This window comes from Sciurus carolinensis, chromosome 2 (genome assembly GCF_902686445.1).
Source record: "Sciurus carolinensis chromosome 2, mSciCar1.2, whole genome shotgun sequence".
In the NCBI taxonomy this organism is placed as follows: domain Eukaryota; kingdom Metazoa; phylum Chordata; class Mammalia; order Rodentia; family Sciuridae; genus Sciurus; species Sciurus carolinensis.
In genome coordinates this window covers 186,506,971-186,527,177 of record NC_062214.1, presented here as the reverse complement: position 1 = coordinate 186,527,177, position 20,207 = coordinate 186,506,971, and the positions used below count along the sequence as shown (strand labels likewise).

Here is a 20,207-nt window from a genome sequence, read left to right as displayed (position 1 = left end):
CAGATGTTGCTTCTCATTTAAACCCACCCGGATCACACTGCTAAATTGCCACCTGTCACTCCCACACCACCCCTGGCATTCCCAATCTCCCTACTCTACTTTTTCTTTCGGCTAAACGTTCTTCATCTTTTAGCAACTATTTGATGTGCTTATTTGTTGTGTCTATTATTTATTCGTTATTACTATTATTGTCTATTTCCCTCTGCTAGAGTGTCAGTTCTATAAAGGCAGGAAGTTTTTGGAATCTGTTTTGCTCACTGAGGTAGCCCAAGTATCTCTACAAATGTGTGACCCCATAGTAGATGCTCAGTAAATATGTGTTTAATGAATGAATTTGAGTAAAATAAATCTCAGCTATTTGGGGGAATAGGCATCTCTAATAGATGCATAATAAAGCAGATATTATTTATAAGCTTTTTTACTTCAAAGCAACAATAAGTAACATTAAGATAGAACAAAATGGCAGGAGAGAGAGAGCTATATAGCAGTTCTGATGAAGAGGATGCTATTCTCAAACTGGGCTAGGGAAAGGCTGAGGATGGATGTGGCCGCTCATTTGGGACTGGAAGGATAAACGGAGTTTGGGTGGGTGAAGCTGTAGGTGAGGCGGTGTTGGGTGACTGGAAGCAAAGGGGACAGGGTTCTCAAGAGCTTAGAGGAGAGTGTGTGGCGTGGGCATAGGAGCTTAGGGGTTGAGTCTGACTGAGGAAATGGATCACAAAGCAGATCCTGGAAAAAAAACGTTGAAAAGTGAGATGGGCCAGTAACAAATGGAGAAGTGATTCAAACAGATGCTTTGCCAAAGAAGTGCATGGATGGCAATAAGCAAGTGAAAATGCTCACTGTCATTAGTCACTGGGGACTTGACATTCAAGGTGATGCCCACCACCTGATAGGATGGATACAGTGATAAAGAACGACCATGTTAAATGCTGGCATGGATGTAAAGAAACCGACACTCTTGCCTGTTGGCTGGTGAGAGAGTACAATGGTATAACCACGTGGAAAACAGTTGGACTGTTTCTTCAAAAGATAAACCCACACCCATCACGTTATCTATCCTTTCCAATCATAGAGAATTCCAGTGTAAGAGAAACAAATGCATACATTCACACAAGTCTCATCTGTAAATTTTCATAGCAGCTTTATTTAGAATAATCCCAATATGCCCATCCACAGGTGACAGAAAGGTGAATTGCGGGAGATCCAAACTGTAGATCACTATTGAGCAATAAAAATGAGCTATTGGTAACAAACGACATGAAAGAGTCTCAAAATAATTGTGTTGAGTGGAGGAAATCAGACCAGAAAAGAGTATATACTGTTCTTGTATAACTAATTAAAACAAATTTTAAAAATTTTAAAAAGAGTGTATATTGAGTGATTCCAAATATTCACAATTTAAAAAACCCAAATGAATGCATAAGGACAGAAAGTGGAGAAGTGTCTGCCCGGAGATGGCAGGGGAGGGTTTAAAGGGGCAGGAGGAGACTCAGACATGACAATTGCACAGGTGTATTCACGTATTAAAATGTCCCACGGTGTGCTCGTGGTCAGTTATGGCCCAACACTGCTGTTTGGAAAGGTGAGCTTGGCAGCAGGTCACCGAGGGTCATGGTTGGGCTAGAGTTGACCTTCTCTAGGAAGCTGTTCATTTGTTCATACGCTGATTTAAAGAGATGTTTACTACTTGACGACATGCCAGACACTGTGCATGACCATTAACAAAGAGAGAACATGAAAGAAAAGACTGGAAAGGGAACGGGGAGATTCATCTTGGGCGTGCCGAGTTTCAGGGTTCCACGTGTGGCCTGCTTGACGTGTGGCAGGCGGGTGAGGATACAGAGACATGCTTGCAAGGAGAGCCAGGGTGGAAGAAAGGACTGAGACACCGCCACAGAAAGAGGACTTTCGGAGCCGTGGGATTGGTTGAGATGATTAGGGGAACATATGGTCTGATGCTCGACGACCGTTGCTGCGTGTTTTATTCTTGCTGCATTAGAAGACCTGAAAGAGTTAGTGTTCTCTCTCCTTCCCAAGGAAAGAGTGAGATGTTTGTGTTCTTGTCTCAGAGGCTTGTCACAATTTCTCTGTGTCCTGGGACTGATGGTTGGGTTTTCAGATACCTGGAAGTCAACCGACACTCTGATTTTCACTAGGAAACCAGATGAAGGTCGAGGATGTGAGAAAGGGAGATGCTGGCTTCAAGGACACAGAAAGGACTCCCTGTTCAGGATGGGAAATGCTGAGGGGCTGTCAGACTTCTCTAACTGTAGGAGAGGGAAGGAGAATTGAGGGGAGTCTCTGGAACGGCAAAGACCCATAGCCCCGCACACTATCCTGTAGCAGACGAACACACATCCTGATGAGGATCTGGAGGGACTTAACATCAAGCGCCATGACCCTGGGAGTCACGACCAAGGACTGCACTTGGAGCCAGTGCAGGGAAGGGTTGGAGGGTGAGCATGGTGTAGGTGGCCCTGGGAACCGAGGCTGTAGACTTTTCTCCTATTTTCTGGGTACAATGTAAGCCCTCAACATGTTTTTCTGATCTTACAAAAAGAGAAGGTCCCTAAAAACATCATAAAAATTCAATTTCCATTAAGTTAGGCCTTGGGATCCAAATTTAATGTGATTTAGAAGAAATAGTGTTATGTCCCTTGCACTCAGCTTGTACCAGTAATGGAACAAATGTATTCCCCGTAGGAATAAAATCAGGTCAGGGTGCTTAGGGAACATGTACTTGGGGGAGAACTGTCTTGATTCTGGAAGGTGATTCAGGATATCAGGTATTAGGTCAAAGAATTGTGCAGAAGAGATGGAGGACCTTCTAGAAATCACCTGTTTTCTTCCCTTGCCTAAATTTTCTAGTAGATTTCATATCTGTTATAAGGTCCTAACTCGTTTTAATATTTTTGCAGTATTGGGGCTTAAACCCAGGGCCTCACACATTCTAAGCAAGTGCTCTGCCACTGAGCACACCCCCAGCCCAGAATTTTCCTTTAAAAAAAAAAAAAAGTTATTTTATTTTACTTATTTTACTTTTTGGTCCTTGACTGTATTTTAGACCCTTGACTGTATTATTATAATTACCTAGTTCAACTGAGAGTCCTGCATGGTGGTTTCTTTTGAACACAGAACAGATTTGAGTTAGAAATACTCTATGTGGTTATCCTGAAAAAAAAAAAAAATCCAAGAGCGTTTTTGTCAGTTTTCCATTGCTGTGTCCAAAAGACCTGAGAAGAAAATGTAAAGGTGGAAAAGTTTACATTGGCTTATGGTTTCAGAGGCTCAGTCCATGCTCAGCTGACTCCATAGCTCTGGGTCCCAGGTGAGGCAAAACATCATGGTAGAAGGGTATGTGGAGAAGGCAACTCAGGACATGAGTCAAGAAGCAGAGAGGGAGCTCTGTTCACCAGGGACAAAATGCAAACCCCAGCGGCATGTCCCCAGTGAATTACATCCTCCAGCCACACCCTTAATCCAGTGAATTAATCCACTGATTACGTTACATTTCTCATGATCTAATAATTTCACCTCTGAAAATTCTTACATTTCCTATACATGAGATTTGGGGATATACCTCATATGTAAATCATAATAGTTTACAAAATACCTTGTAATCAGTAAGGAAATAATTTTTTCTAACATCTCTGTTAGAAACTCATTTTGTACACCTATTTTGTAGATGAGGATTTTGTGGTCAGAGAAGAAATCCTGAACCTAATATAAGTTTCCAGATAGTCTGTTTCTGGAAAATCTTAAGAGCAGAGTTCTTATTCTTGATTTTCTAGACTCCTCTAGAATCTACTCATCTTGAGACTAGAAAGATGGGTGGAGTCAGATAATTTCAGGCTCAAATCCTGGCTTTGCCTCCAGGTACCTGAATGACCTTGCACTTACCCCTGGGGTCCTCAATATTTCTTCTTCAAAATAAGAATAATCTTATCTCATAAAATTAAGAAAAATGAGGGAGATATATTTATTTATTCCTTTGTGTGCTTATTAAGTAAATATTGTTGGGTGTTTACTAGGTGGCAGGGAGAGCAGAGAAAGATGACCAGGGTTCCTGCTACCCTTCCATTCAAAAGACAGAGAAACAGCTAAACAGATAAATATACAAGATATCGTCTTGGGAGAAGAGACGTCTCCAAAGAAGGAGACAAGTGAGAACTGGACTCAGGACCAGCAGAGCTCTTGGCATACCTTGATGGAGAATTCCAGCACATGTCAAAGGCATAATGGGACGTTTATTTAGGAAATAGATACATATTCAAGGGAGAATGGGGGCAATTTCAAGAGATGTCTTTGGAGTCAAGTAAGGAAGGGAAAGACAGGGAGCTCCACTTGTGCCATTGGTTAGCAGGTGGTACTAAGGAGGGCGGATTCCAGCCATCTCTAAGGGAAAGACAGCAACCCATTAGTGTAGGGTGTTGATCTTTATAGAGGAACAGTTGCTAGGGGCTGGACTATAGGTGGAGCCAGGGTGGAGTTACACAATTTTGCCCAATTTTCCCTGCGCTTGAGTATTGTTCTCACGTTAGGTTTTGCAGACAAGAACACCATTAAGGACATGAATCAAGGTCATATCAGGAGTTGCAATTGTTCCCAGGTACTTTTTATACAGTGGTTCGTGGGTGTTTCTTTTGAGACGTAATCTCTCTCCCTTATCTCCAATTCCTATCTCAATATGGTAGGTGGAAAATAACCACACAGGAAAATGACCATAAAGGATGCTAGTGAGGCCTCTTTGACAAGGGTGGCCAGGGAAGGGTCCTCTGGCTATAAGGGGCTAGCTGAATGGGGCATGATACGTGCACAGACTCTGTGTGGGGACCAGCACGTGTTTGAGGAACAGCAAGAAGGACCAGTGTGGCTGGAGGCTGCTGAGTTGTTTAATGCCTATGGGATGAAGTGACAGGCCATCACGCCAGGTCTTACAGACAAGGGAAGTATGGGTTTTACTCCAGGTGTATCGAAAAACTGCTAGAGGATTTCAAGCAAAGAAGTCACCACGTCATATTTATATTTTTAAAAGCAACACTCTGCGTGGAGGGTGGAAGTGGAGAGACCAGTTCACAGCTATGGCCGCTGTCGCCTGGGAGAGAAGGGGCTCCGGGTAGTATGACGTTGATGTGTCCCATGAGCCGCGGGAAGACTCAGGGTGTGTTTTGGAAGTAGAGTCTGCAGGACCCGCTGGTGGATTGGAAGCGGAGGGTGAGAGACAGGGAGGCATAGAGGATTATTTTAGGATTTCACAAGGTGATATCATTTCCTGGGGGTGGGAAGACTAGGGGGAATGGACTGGGGCCTGCTGGTGGAGGTCAAGGGTTCTGGGCTGGTCCAGAGGGCTGCTGGCTCTTTCACTCCAGAGCTCCCGGGAGAATCGTGGAATCTGAGAGTCATCACACGTAGGTCATGTCTGCAGCTGTAAAAGTAAGTTCATCCCAACAGAAGGGCAGTGAACAGAGAAGGGCCTCTAAGAGAGAGACTGGACCAAGAAAGATGAGCTAGCAAAAGTAACCAAGAAGGAGTTTCACTGAAGTGGAGGGAGAAGGGAGCAGCGGCCTCACAGAGCAGAAGCATGTCACCAGACAGCGCGGGGATGCACTGTAGACGCTCAAGAAACGTCAGTCCCCCTTTAATGGAAATAATATCATTCATTCATTTTAGGGCTTTCAGAAGACATATTACCTTTCATCCCAGCATAAATTCAATTTGCAATGGCATGTCCCTCGCTTTTATACGTCCTTCAAGGTTGAAATATAGAGCTCTTGCAGATCTGTGGACCGCTCACCCCTCTTGGAAAGCACACATTTACCAGCCTGCACATCCACCCTGGAAAGATTCCTCTTTTCCCACCGCAAGTTCACATGATTTAATTCGCCCGAGGAACCTGCTGTCATAGGGTTTCACGGAGTCCTGACATCTAACGGAGTAATTAATGCTTTAGGCTTTTAGAAACTGTTTCAGGTTTTTAGTAATCACCGTTGTGATTGCACGTATGAATTATGAAGGAGTTATTTTGGTAGTTGGATTTCCCCCTCAGAAAAATTTCCATATTTGTTCATTATGAACTGATAGCCTGAAGAAGGAGAAGAAAATGGAGAATGTTCTGGGTCCTCAGCAGACATTGCAGATGATCCTGAGTAAGGATTACCTCATAGTAAACAGAGGTGTGTGAGTGTTTGAACTGGTAGTTTTCTTTCCCTGGCTGTAATTTAGCTGGCACTTTCTCTGTGGTCTGCCCCCCATGATATGAATTGTGTGCGCGGCTTAAAGACACGTTGAGTGTCAGAAGAAATTCGTGGGTTTTGGTGGATTCCTCCGGGACTCCCACCGTTGGAGGAATCGTTCCTCCCACCCTCAGGATGAGCATGCTGGTCTTTCTGGGGTTTTCCAGGAGACGGGGGAATCTAAGTAGCTGGAAAGACATAGAAACTTATCCTTATCAATCTATTTAGGGAAAACATCATGGATTTTGAAACTTGTGTGATCATATTTGAGATCAATGTCTAAAGAAAGAACATGGAAAAGGAACGGGATGCGTGGCATCCAGTCCTTGGGATTCCATTTGGAAGTGTGAAAAATAAAACACAAAGACTGTTTTCTTGGAAACTGCCCCCACAGGCCTCCCCGGGCACCCTAGATATTCGGCAGTCCTCTGCAGGACGTCAGCTGGGCTGTGCACCTGTCCTGCCTGCCTTTTTCCTGGGCACAGGGTCAATACAGGTTTCCCCTGTGTCTACAGGAAATTCTACTCCAAGCCTTTTACGCTGACAAGAGAAGACTTGCCGCTCTACTCCCTCAGCACACGGCTCTTTTCAATGATGAGAGTGATTTTCTGTGATTCTACTGTACTTGGGGAAGATTTTTGAGACTGCAAATAAAAGACAAAGTAGTTCTATCAGCCTGCGAATGGAGGCAGCCGCTCTGCCGGGATCCAGTGCCTTGACTATTGAGTGAAAATACCTGTTATTGCTCTAACTGCCATTTTTGCTGTTCCCAAGTGGCTGGTCAGGAGGGATGGGGTAGGAGGAGCTGGGTTGGGCAGGAGGAGGTGCATTTGCACAATCAACAGCGGAAGTACTTTGGCCCAGCAGCAGACGTCTGATCTGACTGCTCTATAGATAAGGGAAGGGCTCAGTACCCAGCAGATGGGCCTCCCTACTAATTCTGCAGTAGCTTGCTGTGACAGACTTCTAATCTGATGGTATTTTCATCTTAATTTACTTGCAACCTGTTTTTTTTTTTTGTAGGTAACAGCATTTCTGACAAAGGTGATAAATTTGCTAAAGCTTAACATTCAGATTCTTTCCTCATATGAGTGTTATATAATTATATATACATTTGGGCTCAAAGGTCCCCGCTAACAATTCCCCTTGCAGGAGTACCATTGGAGGGCCCATTCTCTCATTAATTTTATTTGACATTTATGTCAACATTACATTCCTAGCCTAAAAGGAGAAATCACATGAGTACGCAGGGGTGTATTTTAAAGTGGAGTATTTAGTTTGGCAGTGAAAAGCAGCCGGCTAAGTCTGCTAAAGCACAATTTTCTAAATTAGTCAATATAAAGTCATCTAAATGCACTAAATTTAAATTGTTCTACAAAGTGCTAAATGCTAGAGCACGTGGCTGTTTTGATATTTCTAACATTTTTCCCCCCGCTCTTGGGGCTCCCAGAGTTGACTAAAATGGGTGTCTCTGGAAAATTAACTTGGGAGCCATCCTAGGCGTCAGAAACAGACTGAAAATAAGTGGCTTATGGCATCGGGAGTGGAATTTGCTTCTGTGAGACCTCGTGCAAAACTCAAACACCTGATTCTCTTCCCACTTACCCTAACTTCAGAGCCAAGGTTTTATCGGGTGGATGTGTAAGTGTCTGGCCCCCAGCTCTGCAGAACTGGAGTTTCTCAAAGCACTGGGAGTGGACACCCCAACCCAGAATCATGGGCCATGTTATTTCTCCAACCAGTTAATTGATCATGTGCCCACGACATTACCTTGGGCTTCCAAAAGTAGAAGCATTACCCCAAATCAGAGGTCACTGTTAAATAGCACTGATATCCTCCGAGGTTGAATTTTGAGTTGGTAGATGCCAGCAGAGAGAACTGTCGCTAAGCAGCAGCCAGGGACCTGAGCGCGGGCTGTCCCTCTGGGTTCCAGAATGCTGACTTTTACATACTTTGTGGTTTGTATATTCTGGAGCTGTGCTTTGTGTTTGGCTTCAACCATGAGTTGCAGATGGGGCCTTTTTTGCAGAGAATTCATCTGCATTGGAGAGAGGACCTGCCTCCAGCAAAAGTGGGGGGCGGGCAGCCGTCAAGCCCCCTCTCTCATCTTTGTCCTAGGGTTCATCCCTGACCCTGGCCCCAGCCAGGGTTTCAAGACCCCAGGCAAATGTCTCTTTGGTGCAGGAATCAGAGGGGTCAAGAGGGTGGTCACCAGCTCACCTAGGAGCCTGACCAGATGGCAAGGTCCTTCAAAGTCACAGATACAGTGCTTTTTAATTGTGGTCTTCTGGAGTCATTATCTCTCTGGGACCCACTTGGGCTCAGGGAAGCGGGGGATTTTTATCATGGATGACAGGCAAGGAGGGTTGTTGTGGTCAGGAAGGAGAAACGGAGTCCAGCTTTGACCACCTGTTCTTAGAACCTCACTTCGAACCCGAGGACTTGGATTTTCTCGCCTGGTCCATGCCGTCAAGGGTCTGGGGGCCCTTGTTGGTGTGTCTGTGTGGGATAAGCTGCTGGACGTGGTAGGAGGGGGTTTGGTTTTAGGGTTCTGGGACACCCTTCCTTCCCCATAGAGGTACAGCCTGCAGAAAAACTAAGAAATCCATCTTTTCTAGCCATAAGGCGATCCTGAATTTCACAGGGAAGGGACTTTGAGAGCTGGAAGAGCCTGGAGCCACCCTTCCAGGCACGGAGAAGGGACGGGGCAGGCCTCCCAACCTTTGCCAGTCTCCTCTTCCCATCCAGGCACTGCCTGCAGGGCGATCAGAGCTTTCCGTGGAGACTCCAGCGTAGGGATGGAGAGAGCTTGGGAATCCTGCTGACAGCTGAAGGCAGCGCTGTTCCAGCCCGTCCAGTGGAGGGGCCCTTTGAGACCATAGAGCCGAGTCCTGGGATCATAGCTCCCTCCGGCTATCAATTCAGGTGTCCCCTTTATACTTCCCGAGTGGGGGACGATGAGAAGCACCCATTAGCTCTCTCTGCTGGCCACCAGACACACTCCTGTCAAGCCCTTAGCACCCGAGAGAAGACCTGGAAAGTTATAGGGAGGTGTTTACCAGGCGGTGGATCTGGTCCCAGTGAGGTCTTGCCTCTGCTGCTAACTTGGTGCAATGAACTACCCTCCCTTTAGAAAGCATCCATTTCCCTGGCACCCTTATCCGTGGCACTGGCTGCCCAGGGGGACACATTTCAACCAGGAAGTGGTAAGGAGGGTCTTTGGAGCAGATGGAATGGCTGAGTAGCGGCTGCAGGGAGAGTGGATGCAACAGAACATGCAGCGACCAAGGACATCACTCTCTTGCTTCCCAACTCTTTGGCTGCTGGGGACCTTTGTTGAAATAGGTGCCCCACCCTTTCCCAGCAAGCGCAGTCGGATGCGGCCCCTCATCCTCATCCCCAGTACCTGTACATGTGGCCACTGGCGTGCAGCTTGGCCTGGGAATGGAGCTCAGATAATGTCTGTGTGTACACTTTTTTTTTCAGCCCAATTTAGAAGTGGCCGGAGGACTGACCCTGGGTGGAGGGCTCAGCGCCACCTTTAATGGAATATTCGGAAATCAACAGGCGTAGCTCGTCTTCCGAAAGCAGCGTTATTGGCATTTGGCTTCTCGCAATATATTTTTAATATACTATGTATACTGTATCAGAGTAAATCAGTAGGTATGTTTTGAAATTAAATATTTGCTAAGGGCTCGGTTCTTCTCGTGTTAAATTATTGATAACAAACTTCACAGACTGTACGAGACTTGATGATATATGATTTTTGAGTGACCTGCCATTTATTAGACTTTATCTGCCCATGAAATCCATTTCCAATTCAGACCCTATCTACTCCGGGATTGCTTGCCAGAAATCTATTCCCAGGTTTCTCCTTATTTCAGTGAAATATCTCTGGCTCAGCACCTTTCCCAAGGTGGCTGATCTAATCGGGGCCCGATCACTTATCGCTTCTCATTTCCTTTGGCAGGACGGTCGGGCTGCAAGTACATCCCAGGGACACTCAGGAGCACCACGCTCCCCACCTCTTCCCCTCCTTCCTGTATGACAGGAGGTGGGAAGAGATGGACTCCCCACACCAGAGCCCTGGTCTAGGGTTTGTCAATAGGGACAGACCACCCCTACCTTCACCTCTGCCAGGAGCTGTTGGGACTCTCCATATTGAATTCTGTGCAGCGGCCCTGCGCACTTAGATCCGGTTTGCATGGCGTGGAAGGCCACTGAGCCCCAGAGGCCCTTTCAGCTCCCCATTCCCCGCTGACTTCTCTGTAGACAGGTGCACGCTTCTGGCTGCTGCAAGGGCCAGCTGGCAGGAGGACTCTAACTTGTCATCACAGAAATAAAATTTGTCACCTCTGTGTTCCCAACCTCTGTTCTTTCATGTTTAACCAGCTCTCTGAATCTTTATAAACATGTCAGGGGTTCTATTTTTATTTCCTAATTAATTCAGAAAAGAAGCAGAAGACATCGCTAATGAACAGAAAGGGACAGGTAGGATGAAGGTGGCTTTTGTTTTTCGGCTGGAGAAGGCGGTTGAACGAATATAGGGTGTCCAGCAGTTTGAGAGCTGACTCGAGGTCTGCCAGTGGGACCTGACTCTTGGGCTACCCTGAGCACGTCCCGACTTGTCAAACACAGTGACAGGCTTGTCTTCTTATCCTAATGGACAGTGATAACTCATTTCCCACCTGCAAGGGAGAATAAGGATGTCACATATATGGACTTTTAAAAATTATTTGAAATTTATTTTTAGTACGATTTCTGAAATTATCTCCTCTGAGGCCATGAAAGCTAATTTAACCTTTGTCTTGATGATTCAAAATCATCTTTATAAACGCCTAGAACTGTGCATCCACGAATACATAACAACGAATCCCACCATTGTGTACAATTATGATGTGTCAATAAAAATATGGAAGGAAGAAGCAAACCAGCCAACCTCTGAAACTGTGTGTTTTAGCGATTTTGGAATCTTAGCATCAGGAGTGTAGCGTTTTCATTCAATGAGTTTTTCCTCCATGCCATTTTTACCAAAAAGGCTAAAATAATAGGCATGGAATGAGGGAAAAATTCTAGTTCTAATTTAAATGCAGTCATTAGTTATCTGTGTGACCTTTGCAAGCCAGCTCTGAGCATTCATTTCTTCATCTGTGAAAATGAGGAACTGGACTATAAGATTTCCAATGTTGTTGAGATTTCTACACTTCTATGATTGTATGATCACAGACCATGCTGCTTAGTAATACAAGGTGTCCTACAAGTTCTAGAGGTTTGGAATCTTTTTAGGAAATGGCCCCAAATGCCTAACACTGTGTTGACTTTGAAGCTTTCATCTGGGGGCCAGATCTGGTCTGCCACCTGTCTTTGTAAATAAAGTTTTATTGGCACAGAGCTACACTCACTCCTTTTCGTAGTTCCGTGGCTGCTTCGGAGCTGCAGTGATAGAGTGGAGTAGTTGCACAGAGATGGTTTGGTACACCACGTCTTTCTTCATCTTTACAGAAGAAGTCTGCAGGTTCCATGTTCTGGTATTTCATGCTCAGTCTATCACGTTTCATTGTGAGCATTCTCTCCCTCTGGAAATCTGTTTTCACTTACTCCATCTACCTATCGAGAGGCTAAAGGAAGCAGATGCTACAACTCATTAGAATTGTGTTCAAAGCAAGAGTGGATAGGTTTTGAGCAAAAGTTCCTGGGGACCGCCTTGGAGCGCAGAGCTGGGGACGTGGGCTCTTAGCGACTTCGGGTCCTACTTTTCTATTTAAATTTCTGGGATAGTTATTGTTAAAATCTGACCATAGTCTGAAATTTCTAGAAATGGCAACAGTGATGACAAACTTGCTGTAAAATTCACTCCTCACATGTGGCATTGTGCCCGTGGTTGGGCTCAAGGCAAAGAGAGCCAGTTGAACCTGAGGTGGGGTGTCCTGGGTTTAGGTCCTCCTCAGCTGTCCATGGCTTTGAGACCAAAAGCAATCCAGCTCTTTCATCTTCCCAAGGCAGTTTCCTCATCTGTAACTTGGGAAAGGTGCTTTACGTTTCACGGGGTGTGCACCGTGGCACCCCGTAACTGCCCTCCGTGACCCTGGGTCGGAACAGGTGGGAAACGGATAGGCCAGAGGTGGGCAAGAGCACGGGGCCTCCACTGTGACCAGGGAGGCCCTGTGTTTCCTCTGTCACCTGCAGCTGGCCAAGTAAGCCGGGCCAGAACTCCGCCTTCCGCTCTGCTCTCGATAAGTCACACTGGTTCTTTCAGGTCCTCTTCCTTGGGCAGAGCTCGCTGGGAGGTAAGGGGAAGGAGAGAGGGTGGTGGGGACGGGCAAGATGCAGACATTCAGGGGTCCTCCTCATGACAGCGTCAACCCCAGATCCCCTGAGCTACTGGTGATGGTGCTGTTGGGCCCGGATCTGAAGGCACATGTGCGCAGACGTGTAGGTGACGCTTCCTACCCTGGCCTGGGAGTCCTGAAGGCAGGAGCTGTTTTATAATTTTACCTGCCGATCTCCATCACCAAGAACAAGGTCTGGCTTCAACCAGTACACGTTGAGTTCATTTTCTTGACCAAGATTTTCCGGTGGCATCAAGGTCCCTGGGAGTTTGATGGCCACTGTCCGGTGAGCTCTGGAGCAGCCATTCATGTTGAATCAGTTCACTTCCCCGTGCTCGGTGTTGAGACGCAGCTGCCTCAGGGAGGAAGTGGCTCTTCCTCTGGGAGATGGAAATAGCAGGAGGCAGCAGATGCAGCTCCACAGAGCCCGGCAGAAGTCTTGCGGGAAGACTTGTCCTGGCCTGCCAGGCAGCAGGGCCACCGTGCAGTTCCGCCAGCGCACACTCGCCTGATTCCGAGCGGGCGCCCACTTCCTCCAGCCCTCTGTCCTGTGCTGTCCATGGGTGATGTGGGTTAGACAGTGGGAGTTGAAAGAAAGAAAAATCAAGGGTGGCAGCTTCAAGGTGGCATCTGTATGCAATGTCTCACGTAGGTTCTCTCAGAAGGAGCCAAGTGCTCTGCTGCGGTTTGTATCACTTTGTCCCCAAATGCTCCCGTCCTGGAAGATTGACCTTTAGTATAACAGTGTCATGAGGTGGTAGGTCGTTAAGAGGTGAGGACTGGTGGAAGGTAGTTAGGTCATGGGGGCTCAGGTGGTTGGATTATTCTTGAGGGAACAAGTTGTATAAAGCAGGAGCCCCCCCATGTGCTTGGCACTTTTTGCTTGTGGGCGGATCCCTTTCCACTTCTCCATCACGTTGAGATGTACCAGGGAAACCTTACCAGATACTGACAGCATGCTCTTTGGATTTTCCAGCTATAGAATCATAAGCCAAGTAGACCTCTTTTCTTTATAAGTTACTCAGTCTCAGGTGTTTTGTTGTAGTAACACAAGCTAGACGAAGACGCCTGTGATTCAAACCGGGTATAAATGCATAGAGGATCTTCTTTTGGTTAGATACACATTGTTGAAAAATAAATAAGCCACGCATTCATTTAAAAATGTTGCATTTTTCATTTGTGCCAGACATTATATTAGTTGCTGAGATTATAGCAGTTAAAAGGACAGAGGGGCCCCTTGTTAGCAAGGAATTTCTGTATAGTTAGCAAGTAAACAAACAATTGCAAATTGTGATAAGAAGTGATGAAAGGAGTGTTAGGGGCCAGCTCTGAGAACATGACATTTACAGAGTCCTGCAGTCCAGAACGAACTCACTATGCAAATGATGGACAGAAGGGCTTCCAGGCTGAGGGCGGACCCTGTGCCAAGGCCCTGAGCTGGTGGAAGGAGCTTGGCACGTCTGTGAGAACGGAACCGTACCGTACGTGGGAGTGTCACACCGGCAGGGACCCAGGAGTTGGCCGGGGCAGGATGGCCCTAAAGGAGACTGGGTTTGCTCCACCTGCCTGAGAAGCCGTAGCCTGGGAGCAGCGTCCAGGCCTCGGTCCAGAGCTCCCTCTTGTAGTTGTGTGCAGAATAGTTTGGAGGTGGCTGGAGTGCAGCCATGGAGACCAGGTGGATGTCCGCGGACTGGGGTAAGGTGACATACTGAAGGGGTAAAGATGAAGGGAACCTTCTGGTAGATGGGAATGGAAGGGGCGAGGGAAGTTGAGGCCCTGGAATGCTGACATTTAGGACATGGTATTTAAAACCAGGGGGCGGGGCTGTGGGAGGACGGATCATGGCACAAGGCACCTTCTGTAGCTGGCACATGGGAGCCATTGTAACCTGGCTCTTCCTTGCTCCTGGTGAATGGCGCCACACCCTGATAAATGACTAGCCTTCTTGCTACGTGTGGCTCTTCCCTCGAGTGCCACTTTGTGTCTGAGTTTGTACCACGGGGTACCCTTAGTCGGGAACACAATCACTTGCTCACAGTAGGTGCTCAATAAAACGTTGCCTATACCTTGTGTCCTCCAGGCAGCCCCAGCTGGTTCACAGAGCAGGACTCCAAAGACAGGAAAACGGAACTGGGTTAAAGATGAAGAGTTGAGTGTTTTTGTGGTGTTGATGATGAAATGACTGCTTTTCTTAAAAGAGACGTTGGGTGAATGACAAGGAAGAAGTTAAAGATGAAAGAGAAACCAGTTTCAGGAAGCATACCTAGACGTCTGACCTTTGTGCCACCATTATTGGCCACAATACTTGTGACCCTGGGTCATTTCTTGATTGGTGATCATATACACACACCTGTCTTCTCTTTCTCTTCCCATTTTGCTCTCTTTTCTCCTTTTCACTCTCTTACTCCTAAAGAAGAGCTTCCGGGTTGCGGTCACGACATGTGCAAAGGCCGTGGGGTTAGTGGAGAGAGCTTGGCATGTCTGTGGAGAAAGGCCAAGTAACTGGGAGGAGGAGGAGGGGAGGTAGTTGCAAAGCCAAGAAGTTTCATTCAAGGCTTTTGTGGCCAGGAGATGTCTGGAGGGAGTAGCTGCTGTCACACAAACTTGAATGAGTCATGAATATTCTCATCTCCCCAAACTGGAATAATGAATGCAATTTTCACTTCATGGCTTCTGTGTCCGGGAAGATTGAAGCAAGTGATAGCAGGACCACTTATTAACCTAAAAGAACATTCCTGTGATATGCCCCATGTCCTGGACAAGTAATTTTTGACAAAGCAAAATACTGAAGGCAAGCATCCTGTGATGTTAAAAGCTAAGTATTTGTTGAACATTTTTTTTAAAAAAACCTTTAAGCTATTTCTTCCCTGTAGGAAAGTAAAGAAATCCCTGATAAAATAATAATTAAATGCTGACAGTGCTAAATTTCTACCCAGCATGAGCTGGCAGCAGTTCCATACCAAAACATTAGGTCATTTGAAGAGAGAGAGAGAAAAAAATCTGATTAAATACCTCTGTAGGCTTTTCTGATCAGCCATTCTTAAAAAAGCCGGTGACAGTAATGAAAGGGTGTAATTTGACCGCAATTTACTTTTGAAAAAAAAAGGTGGAGTAGTGCGCGCGTGCGAGCCTTCCGCAGGAGTTCTCGCTGGGCTTTACTAGCGGGTTGTTTGACTGATGGTTAGTTTCCAGCGGTTCTGAGGAGCCCACCAGCCAGGAACCGTGGGAGAGCGCAGCGGCCCGGTGCTGGCCGAGGGTGGGGGGCAGAGGGCAACCAGCCTTTCTCTCTCCCTTTTTCCCTTCTCTGCGCAGCGCGTTTCGTCTTTCGCCTTTCCGGTGGAATGACCTTGACCGCGCAGGCTGGGCCCTGCATGGAGGGCGCTGGCCGGGATCCTCGCGCATCCCGAGTATTAATTTTCTGCGGCTGGCAGCTCCCAGCGCCTTTTGTGTTAACTGGCTGTGGCAGAGGGCTGCGGGCCCGGTTTGACGTGAAGGTGGAACGATTGTGTGGCATATGGTAAACGCAGCCACCGCCGCTAATGACTCTTTCTGCGCACTCTCTCCTTGACTTCCTCTGCCGACCCCGGGTTTCTGGAGTTTCCGAGGACTTTCTATTTTTTTTTCAGCCCCGGGATAGTCTCACCTTCGGGAGAGCCGCCCGAGCACATGGCTGGTTTGGGCTGTGATGTGACAGAATCAGGGAGATTGGAATCTGAAGCAGGCCCCCGGGCTCCTCCAGCCTGACATTTCATCTGGAAGATGAGGACGTGGGTCTAGGGAGGTTACCTGGAGGGGGGCTTGCAGAAGGGAGCCCACACCCCAAGTCCCTCCAGTCCCGGATGAGCCTGAATTTGTCCTTTAATGTCCTACTTCTCAAAAATGGAATGAGAGGCATTCGTTTCCTAGAGCCGCCATAACGAAGCTCGGCGGCTGGAGGCTCAAAACAACAGAAAGGTCTTCCTCGCCCTTCTGGAGGCAGGGAGGTTGGAAATGGAGGTGTTGGAAGGCCCCAGGGGACACTCGCTCCTCCCCGTCTTGGCTTCTGGGGTTGCTGGCGTCTGGCTCGAGGCAGCATTCCTCCAGTCTCTGCCTCTGTCACCATGTGCCCCTGTCCCTGTGTGTTGACCTGTTTCCTCTTACAGGGACACGTGGGGTTCAGGGCCCAGCTCACTCCAATACGACCTCTTAACCAATGGCCTCTACCAGAGCCTGTTTCCAAATGACACACCCTTCTGAGGTTCTGCAAGTTAAGACCTCCATACGACTTTTCTTAAAATAGTTTGGTTTTAGTTGTAGATGGACACAATACCTTTATTTTATTTACTTATGCAGTGCTGAGGATCAAACCCAGGGCCTCACACATGCCAGGCGAGCGCCCCACCACTGCGCTCCGGCCCCAGCCCCTCGATATAACTTTTTTGAAGGACATAATTCAAAACGTAGTGGGTAAGGCTGGGTCGGGTTCTCCACGAAGGGACTTGGGAGGCATTTAACAGCTGCGAATCTCTTTCACCTTGAACTGTACTTCCAGGGCTTGTTCTCTTTATGCTTTTCCTGTCGAGTGAGGAACCTGAGTCCCTTCCATTTATTATTAATGAGGATGCTGTGCAGCTCTCACTTTCGGCCGGAGTCAGAGTAGGTGAGTCCGTCCTGGGATTAGCCTTGGGAGAAGATGGAGTTAGAAACGATTCAGAGACCAGCTTTGCATGGTGGACATGTATTCCTGGATGTCCTCTGGTTCGTGTGAAGGACTTTGGTTCTCTTTACGTTCATTCTATAACCATTTACATTTGGAACGACTGCAGTTTAGACCGTGCAGCATTCCGCAGGGTTCGTAATTGACTCACCGCCAGTGCGGCCATTCTCCTTAACTCTTGGCTCTTCCAGGGTCTCCTCCTTCTAAACCCACCTTCTGCAACACTGCTTCCTGCCTTGCTGTTTCTGTAGTTGCCCCACTGAGGCTCCTTCAGACCCAGCAGGCCTCCTTCCTGGCCCCCAGTCCACCATCCCCTGCCCTCTTCCACACTTTGCTCTGGCTCCTCTTGCCATCCAAGGTGACGTCCCCTTCCTTCTGCCTTCGGGAACGCACCCACCCCTCCAGGGCTTGCGCCCCTCGCCCCTCCTTCTCGGGTGCACAGACCCCACTCTCTGCAGTGGAGCCCTGCAGAATACCTTACTTGGATCTCAAGGGACGGATGGCCTTTGAATGCCATCTACCAAAGCTCCGATTCCCCCGTCACCATCTTGTATGGCTGTGAGAGACTCTGGATCCTGCCTGTCCTGCTGGGTTCTGAGAATCAGATGAGATAGAAAATGAAAATCATTTGAAATCTGTGCAGGAGAGGTCCCACGGGCAGCACTGGATCCCACCCGGGGCCTGTGCCGCGCCACCGAGCCCCACACCAGCCCTCAAGTAGGCATCAGTTCATGTGCTCCATTACTCTTCTGTAAAATGGACCTATTAATGATAGTGCCGGAGGAGGATGAATTTAGTAAATCACACAGGACAGCGCTTGGCTGATAGCTGGCCATTAATTAATAGCTCTCACTGTCTTCACAGAGGGGACTGTGCACCCTGCAGTTCTGGGCTGTGGACTCTCCTCCATGCACGGGTGGAATGAACCTTAGAGTAGCTGCTCCCTAGACAACTTGCCGGATGAATGGAGAGTTCCATCCTCACTGCTGGGCATGCTACTTAGATTCTTTTTTTTTCTCCCTATTCCTAAGACATTAAAATTCCCACTGATCGCTCTTTAGCGTGGAAGTTCTTAAATGGATAGAAATAAACTCTGTGACAGCAGTGTTGATTTTGACTCTAAACTAAATTAGTTTGATAAGCGAATTGCTATGGGAATGCAAATGTCACCCTTCAGAAGTGGTCCAGATTCATTTTCTCTCGATGCCATCTCATCGGGACAGAACACAGGCATGTTTTGCAATGGAGCATCCTCTGTTAGTTTAAGAGAGCATGGTTTTGACAGTGTCAAGATGTGTATAATGTCCTCCTAATAATCCTTCGAAAGTGAACGTGAGAACAGAATTGTTTTCGACTGGGGTGGGGGCAGGAAATTTCTGGTCCAGCGTCCTGTTCCACCATCCTGTGCAGGGGAGCCATGTAAATGAGGGTGGGTACGGGAGAAGGATCAGAGGAACCTGCGGATGACAACTTGAAAGTCAATCTTAGCATGTTGCCTAAAATGCTTGGTACCGTCTACTCACGCATATCCCAAAACGTGCAGATTGTGCAGTTTGATAATAATATAGTTTTTAAATTCCTTTTGACTCCCCTTTGGGTGATCTTACTGTACACTTTCCTCCCACATGTTAGGTCTGCACATCCCTGTTTTGACGTGAATAAAAAGCTAGAGATCCCATTGGGGGCTAATATGAGTACAGGTTGCGTTTCCTTGATATGAAATGCCACCTTTGGGACCAGAAGTGTTTCTGATTTCAGATTTTTTTCCATAGTCAAATGAGATCTCTTAGGAATGGGACCTAGTCTAAACATGACCTTCCTTTGTCTCATACGTACCTTATGCACGTAGCTTGAGGGTATATGATATTCTTGGTGTACCTGTGTTTTGACTGCCACACACGGAAATCGTGTGTGGAATTTTCTACTTTTGGCCCCATGTTGGTGCTCAATAGTTTTCAGATTTGGGGACATTTTGGGTTTTGAGATAAGGGATGTCCAACCTCTGTATTTCTTTTTTCTCCACATGAAAATACTGAATGACCCTGCAGCTCAAAATCTGTTGATAAATGACTCTCTTCTTTGGACCTATGATTTGGATAATTTTACCAAGAATTCATAACATGGCAGCAAAATTAGTGCCGTCTATTTAAGAGTAGTTTGCTTCTGAGAAGGTAAATGGGAATATATTAAACTCCTGCTTCCTGATGACAAGCTGAGGAAGGGAAGCAGCTCTAGCCCTCGGGAGGCCCCGGAGACAAAAGAGGGTCTTGTTATTTTGATGTCATGACAAGATAACATCATTACATTGGAGTCCCTTCACACACACACACACACACACACACACACACACACACACACCTTCCTTCAGCATCCCACACCATCCTAAAGTCAAAACCAGTGCAACCGTCTTCACAGTGGACACTCTTCCTCACAAATGCTGCTGTTCGGTTACACCTCGTCACGTGGTTTTGGAAGCTCCTTCCTCTGCTCCCACTTGCCTGTGAAGCCAGGCATTGCCTTTGAGGGTGCAGAAAGCCATCAGAATTACTTGAGGTCACACCTTTTCCGTGGAAGCTGCCATGGCCGAGGCCACCGCTGCACATCTCCCTTCTCTCTATGGAGCCCACCGTCTGCTCCTGCCCAGGGACCGTTCTGGCCATTCTGCCCCCGCAGTCGTCTCAGCCAGGGCCAGGTCTGCCGCAACCCGAGGTGCGGCACTTCTGATTTTCAACCAGGTGACAACCAGATGGCCCTCCTGTCCTTCAGCACCACCCCCTTCCAGCTGGTCCAGCCACGGGGCATGGCAGAGAGACCACCTCTGTTGGAAATTTCATCTAGAGATCATAAAGCAGGGGTAGGAGAGGAGCCCTGCTTTCAACCTCACTTCTTCTCTGATTGGAAGGTTTCCTGAGAAAGTCCACTGCCACCTCTAAAGGCCAAATGGAT

The 20,207-nt window shown here is 47.3% G+C and overlaps 1 protein-coding gene across 2 annotated transcripts in view; it reads left to right on the top strand.

Annotated features, from left to right (window-relative positions):
* The window catches only part of Foxn3 (forkhead box N3), a 380,976-nt gene that overhangs the window by 29,773 nt on the left and 330,996 nt on the right, over window positions 1-20,207 (top strand). The window contains exon 1 of one of the 2 annotated variants that reach the window (XM_047537212.1): window positions 14,243-14,260. The exons of the other annotated variant lie outside the window; for it this stretch is intronic. The gene's annotated coding sequence lies outside the window, so the exon portion shown is untranslated. Of the gene's footprint in view, window positions 1-14,242; window positions 14,261-20,207 lie in introns of those variants that run through there. 2 annotated transcript variants of the gene reach the window in all.